Here is a 7039-nt window from a genome sequence, read left to right as displayed (position 1 = left end):
GTCTCAGTCTTGAGCATTCTTGCTCAAAATTGCTTTCAAGATAATGTTTGACTCTCTGTCCATTAACGATGAACTTTTTGTTAGAATCATTATCCTGAAGCTCTACGTAACCATATAGTGACATACTTGTAATCACATATGGTCCTTTCCACCAGGATTTCAATTTTCCGGGGAATAATCTGAGCCTAGAATTAAACAGCAGAACTTTCTGCCCTGGCTCAAAGACTCTGGATGACAACTTCTTATCATGCCATCTTTTTACTTTCTCTTTGTAAATTTTTGCATTTTGAAAGCATTGAGTCTGAATTTCTCTAGCTCATTTAACTGGAGCAATCATTTTTTTCCAGCTAACTTGGTATCAATGTTTAAGAATCTGGTTGCCCAATAGGCCTTATGCTCCAGTTCCACTGGCAAGTGACAGGCTTTTCCATACACAAACTGGTATGGAGAAGTTCTGATAGGAGTCTTGAATGCTGTTCTGTATGCCCACAGAGCATCATCCAAGCTTCTTGCCTAATCCCTTCTACGGTTAATCACAGTCCGTTCCAGGATTCTTTTAAGTTCTCTATTAGAGACTTCAGCTTGCCCATTTGTTTGTGGATGATATGGAGTGGCCACCCTGTGGCTAACTCCATATGGAACCAAAGCAGAGTAGAGCTGTTTATTGTAGAAATGAGTGCCCCCATCACTAATTAGTACTCTAGGGATACCAAATCTGCTGAATATGTGTTTCTGGAGGAATTTCAGCACTGTCTTAGTTTCATTAGTGGGTGTTGCAATAGCTTCCACCCATTTGGATACATAATCCACTGCCACCAGAATATAAGTGTTTGAGTATGATGGTGGAAAAGGCTCAATAAAGTCAATACCCCATACATCAAACAACTCAATCTCCAAGATCCCTTGTTGAGGTATGGCATAACTGTGAGGCAGATTACCAGATCTTTGGCAACTGTCACAATTAAGTACAAACACTCGGGAGTCTTTATAGAGAGTAGGCCAATAGAAGCCACATTAGAGGACTCTTGTGGCTGTTCGCTCACTTCCAAAATGTCTTCCATACTATGATCCATGGCAGTGCCAGAGGATCTTCTGTGCTTCTTCTTTAGGCTCAAATCTACGAATTACTTCGTCTGTACAACTCTTGAAGAGATATGGATCATCCCAAAGATAGTATTTTGCATCCGTGATCAATTTCTTTGATTGCTGCCTACTGTACTCTTTGGGTATGAATATCACTGCCTTGTAGTTTTCAATATCTGTGATGAGCGGATAATTTGTGTACTTTTTGGCATTGTTTTTAGTATGTTTTTAGTATGATCTAGTTAGTTTTTAGTATATTTTTATTAGTTTTTAGTTAAAATTCACTTTTCTGGACTTTACTATGAGTTTGTGTGTTTTTCTGTGATTTCAGGTATTTTCTGGCTGAAATTGAGGGACCTGAGCAAAAATCTGATTCTGAGACTCAAAAGGACTGCAGATGCTGTTGGATTCTGACCTCCCTGCACTCGAAGTGGATTTTCTGGAGCTACAGATGCCCAATTGGCGCGCTCTCAACGGCGTTGGAAAGTAGACATCCTGGGCTTTTCAGCAATATATAATAGTCCATACTTTGCCCAAGATTTGATGGCCCAAACTGGCGTTCAAAGTCACCTCAAGAAATCCCAGCGTTAAACGCTGGAACTGGCACCCAAATGGGAGTTAAACGCCCAAACTGGCACCAAAGCTGGCGTTTAACTCCAAGAAGAGTCTCTACACGAAATTGCTTCATTGCTCAGCCCAAGCACACACCAAGTGGGCCCGGAAGAGGATTTTTATGTCATTTACTCATTTCTGTACACCCTAGGCTACTAGTTTCTTATAAGTAGGACCTTTTACTATTGTATGAAAAATCTTTTGATCACTTTTAGATCTCTAGATCATCTTTGAACATTTTAGTTCTTAGATCATTGGGAGGCTGGCCATTCGGCCATGCCTAAACCTTATGCTTATGTATTTTCAACGGTGGAGTTTCTACACACCATAGATTAAGGTGTGGAGCTCTGCTGTACCTCGAGTATTAATGCAATTACTATTGTTCTTCCATTCAATTCCACTTGTTCTTTTACCAAGATATCACTTGTTCTTCAACATGATGAAGGTGATGATTGACGCCCATCACCATTCTCACCCATGAACAAGGTGACTGACAACCATTCTTGTTCTACAAGCATCTGAGGCTTAGTGAATATCTCTTGGATTCCTGATTGCACGATGCATGGTTGATCGCCTGACAACCGAGTGCTCGCCTGACAAACGAGCCAGCCATTCCGTGAGATCAGAGTCTTCGTGGTATAGGCAAGAACTGATGGCAGCATTCAAGAGAATCCGGAAGGTCTAACCTTGTCTGTGGTATTCTGAGTAGGATCCAATGACTGAATGACTGTGACGTGCTTCAAACCTGTAACCTACTGGGCGTTAGTGACAGACGCAAAAGAGTTATTCTATTCCGGTAGGGGAGGGAATCGAACCGGTGATTGGCCGTACTGTGACAGAGTATTGAGCATTAGCTTTCACTGCGAGGATGGGAGGTAGCTGCTGACAACAGTGAGACCCTATACGAGCTTGCCATGGAAAGGAGTAAGAAGGGTTGGATGAAGACAGTAGGAAAGCAGAGAGACGGAAGGGAAGGCATCTTCATGCGCTTATCTGAAGTTCCTACCAATGAGTTACATAAGTATCACTATCTTTATCTTTTATGTTATTTTCGTTCATCACCATATATATCTGAGTTTGCCTGACTAAGATTTACAAGATGACCATAGCTTGCTTCAATACTAACAATCTCCGTGGGATCGACCCTTACTCACGTAAGGTTTATTACTTGGACGACCCAGTGCACTTGCTGGTTAGTTGTGCGAAGTTGTGTAATGCCATGGTATTGAGCGCACCAAGTTTTTGGAGCCATTACCAGGGATTATGAGAGTTGTGAAAAAGTATAGTTCACAATTTCGCGCACCAAGTTTTTGGCGCCGTTGCTGGGGATTGTTCTAGTTTTGAGCAAGCCTTTGGTAACATCAGTGCCAAGATCCGGCAACAACATCAAATTTTTGGTGTTATTGCCCGGGATTGTTCAGGCTGGACAACTGACGGTTCATCTTGTTGCTTAGATTAGGTATTTTCTTTTTTCGAAATTCTTGAAGATGAATTCTAGAGTTTCATGATGATTTGTTGAAATCTGGCTGGCTGAGAAGCCATGTCTAATCTGATTGGACCGAGGTTTCAACTTATCACCACAAGAGCTTGTTGATTTTGTATCAATCTTGCTTTTGGAGCAATGATTTGCTAAGGCTTGGCTGACCTTTGGTCATGTCTAGTGTTTTGGACCGAAGCTTTCTTTGAAAGCTTGGCTGGCTGTGAAGCCATGTCTAATTCCTGGACCGGAGTCTTAGACTAGCATTACACTGATTCCTGGAATTCTCATTAAGAATTTTGATACTTTTTTTTCCACTTAATTTTCGAAAAATACAAAAAAAAATTTGCAAAACCATAAAATTCAAAAATATTTCTTGTTTGAGTCTAGTGTCTCATCCTAAGTTTGGTGTCAATTGCATGCATTCATATGTCTTAGTGATCTTCAAGATGTTCTTGATGATTCACTTGCTCTGATCTTTGAATTCTATTGACTTGAGTATTTTGTGTGTCTCATATGCATTTTCAGTTCATTAGTGTCAGTAGTATACAAACTGCTAAGTTTGGTGTCTTGCATGCATTGTTTTTGATTCTTGTTGCATTTTTATTATAAAAAAATCCAAAAATATTTTTAATTTGTGTCTTTTCAAGTCAATGATACAAGGGATTGAAGATTCAGAACACACTGCAGAGGAATTATACAGAAAAAGCTGAGCATTCAAAAATGCCCAGTGAAGAAGGCAGACTGGCGTTTAAACGCCAGCCAGGGTACCTGGTTGGGCGTTTAACGCCCAAAAAGGTAGCATTTTGGGCGTTAAACGCCAGAATGTATACCATTCTGGGCGTTTAACGCCAGGATGGTGCTAGGGGGAAGATTTTGTTTTCAAATCAATTTTTTCAAGTTTTCCAAAATCAAATCTTTTTCAAATCAATTCTTTTCAGTCAAATGTTTTCAAAATCAATTTCTTTCCTTTTTCAAAGATACTTACTAACAATTAATGATTTGATTGAACATCTCAAATTTGTTGCCTTTTCTGTGAGAAAGGTTTTATGTTTGAATCATATCTTTTCTTGTTAGGCAAGTCATTTGTTTTCAAAATCATATCTTTTCAAATTGTTTTCAAATCATATCTTTTAAAATGGTTTTCAAATCATATCTTCTCAATCACATCTTTTTAAAACCATAACTTTTCAATCAAATCTTTTTAACCACATCTTTTTCAAAATAGTTTCAATCAAATCTCTTTGACTTCTAATTTTAAAAATCTTTTTCAAAAATCACTTGATTTCTTTTCCACTTTCAATTTTTGAAAATTATCAACATCTTTTTAATTGAATTTTCGAAAATTCTCTTCCCTCCTTCCCACATCCTTCTATTTATGGAGTACTACTCCTTCTTAATGCACAATTCGAACCTTATCTAATTAAAGTTCGAATTCTTCTTCTCCTTCTTCTTTCTATTTCTCTTTTCCTCTGACATTTCAAGGAATCCCTATACTGTGACATAGAGGATTCCACATTTTCTTTTTCTCTTCTCTTTCATATGAGCAGGAGCAGAGACAAAGGCATTCTTGTTGAAGCTGATCCTGAACCTGAAAGGACCTTGAAGAGAAAGCTAAGAGAAGCCAAAAGCACAACTCTCTTTAGAGGGCCTGACCGAATTCTTCAAGGAAGAAGAACACATGGCAGCCGAAAACAACAACAATGCCAACAATGCAAGGAAGGTGCTGGGTGACTTTACTGCACCTACTCCTGATTTCTATGGGAGAAGCATCTCTATCCCTGCCATTGGAGCAAACAACTTTGAGCTTAAGCCTCAATTAGTTTCTCTAATGCAACAGAATTGCAAGTTCCATGGACTTCCAATGGAAGATCCTCATCAGTTTTTAGCTGAATTCTTGCAAATCTGTGACACAGTCAAGACTAATGGGGTTAACCCTGAGGTCTATAGACTGATGCTATTCCCTTTTGCTGTAAGAGACAGAGCTAGAATATGGTTGGATTCTCAACCTAAAGAAAGCCTGGACTCTTGGGAAAAGCTAGTCAATGCCTTCTTGGCAAAGTTCTTTCCACCACAAAGATGGAGTAAGCTTAGAGTGGAAGTCCAAACCTTCAGACAGAAGGATGGAGAATCCCTCTATGAAGCTTGGGAAAGATACAAACAATTAATCAGAAGATGTCCTTCTGACATGCTTTCTGAATGGAGCATCATAGGTATTTTCTATGATGGTCTCTCTGAACTATCCAAGATGTCTTTGGATAGCTCTGCTGGAGGATCTCTTCATCTGAAGAAGACGCCTGCAGAAGCTCAAGAGCTAATTGAAATGGTTGCAAATAACCAATTCATGTATACTTCTGAAAGAAATCCTGTGAACAATGGGACTAGTCAGAAGAAAGGAGTTCTTGAGATTGACACTCTGAATGCCATACTGGCTCAGAACAAGATATTGACTCAACAAGTCAATTTGATTTCTCAAAGTCTGTCTGGAATGTAAAATGCACCTGGCAGTACTAAGGAAGCTTCATCTGAGGAAGAAGCTTATGATCCTGAGAACCCTTCCATGGAAGAGGTGAATTACCTAGGAGAACCCTATGGAAATACCTACAATTCTTCATGGAGAAATCACCCAAATCTCTCATGGAAGAATCAAGAGAGACCTCAACAAGGTTTCAATAACAATAATGGTGGAAGAAACAGGTTTAGCAATGGCAAGCCTTTTCCATCATCTCCTCAGCAACAGACAGAGAGTTCTAAGCAGAATACTTCTGACTTAGCAACAATGGTCTCTGATCTAATAAAGACCACTCAAAGTTTCATGAGTGAAACAAGGTCCTCCATCAGAAATTTGGAAGGACAAGTTGGTCAGCTGAGCAAGAAAGTTACTGAACTCCCTCCTAGTACTCTCCCAAGTAATACAGAAGAAAATCCAAAAGGAGAGTGCAAAGCCATAACCATGGCCGAATTCTGGGAGGAAAGAGAGGAGGTGGACGCCACTGAGGAAGACCTCAATGGGCGTGCACCAATCTCCTCTGAGTTCCTCAATGAGGAACCTTGGGAATCTGAGGCTCAAAATGAGACCATAGAGATTCCATTGGACTTACTTCTGCCATTCATGAGCTCTGATGAGTATTCTTCCTCTGAAGAGGATGAGTATGTTACTGAAGAGCAAGTTGCTAAATACCTTGGAGCAATCATGAAACTGAATGACAAGTTATTTGGAAATGAGACTTGGGAGGATGAACCACCCTTGCTCACCAAAGAACTGGATGACTTGTCTAGGCAGAAACTGCCTCAAAAGAGGCAGGATCCTGGGATGTTTTCTATACCTTGTACCATAGGCACCATGACCTTCAAGAAGGCCTTGTGTGACTTAGGGTCAAGTGTAAACCTCATGCCCCTCTCTGTAATGGAGAAATTAGGGATCTTTGAGGTGCAAGCTGCAAGAATCTCATTAGAGATGGCAGACAACTCAAGAAAACAAGCTCATGGACTTGTAGAGAATGTTTGGTGAAGATTGAAGACCATTACATCCCTACTGACTTCATAGTCCTAGAGACTGGGAAGTGCATGGATGAATCCATCATCCTTGGCAGACCCTTCCTAGCCACAGCAAAGGCTGTGATTGATGTTGACAGAGGAGAGTTAATCATTCAAGTAAATGAAAAATCCTTGGTGTTTAAGGCCCAAGGACATCCCTCTGTCATCATGGAGAGGAAGCATGAAGAGCTTCTCTCAAAACAGAGCCAAACAGAGCCCCCACAGTCAAACTCTAAGTTTGGTGTTGGGAGGCTACAACCAAACTCTAAGTTTGGTGTTGAAACCCCACATTCAAACTCTAAGTTGGTGTTGGGAGGGTTCAACACGGTT

At 40.2% G+C, this 7039-nt stretch overlaps 1 non-coding gene across 1 annotated transcript; it reads right to left on the bottom strand.

The window, feature by feature from the left end:
- Positions 1–5258: 5258 nt before the first annotated feature.
- On the bottom strand, positions 5259–5366 carry LOC130937591 (small nucleolar RNA R71). The gene has a single exon (XR_009068803.1). It is a non-coding gene; the product is annotated as a small nucleolar RNA R71 (small nucleolar RNA).
- Positions 5367–7039: the final 1673 nt, after the last annotated feature.

The sequence above is a fragment of the Arachis stenosperma genome, chromosome 6, assembly GCF_014773155.1.
Source record: "Arachis stenosperma cultivar V10309 chromosome 6, arast.V10309.gnm1.PFL2, whole genome shotgun sequence".
In the NCBI taxonomy this organism is placed as follows: domain Eukaryota; kingdom Viridiplantae; phylum Streptophyta; class Magnoliopsida; order Fabales; family Fabaceae; genus Arachis; species Arachis stenosperma.
Note: the sequence above shows the minus strand (reverse complement) of the source record. Positions and strands in the feature narration are given on the sequence as shown.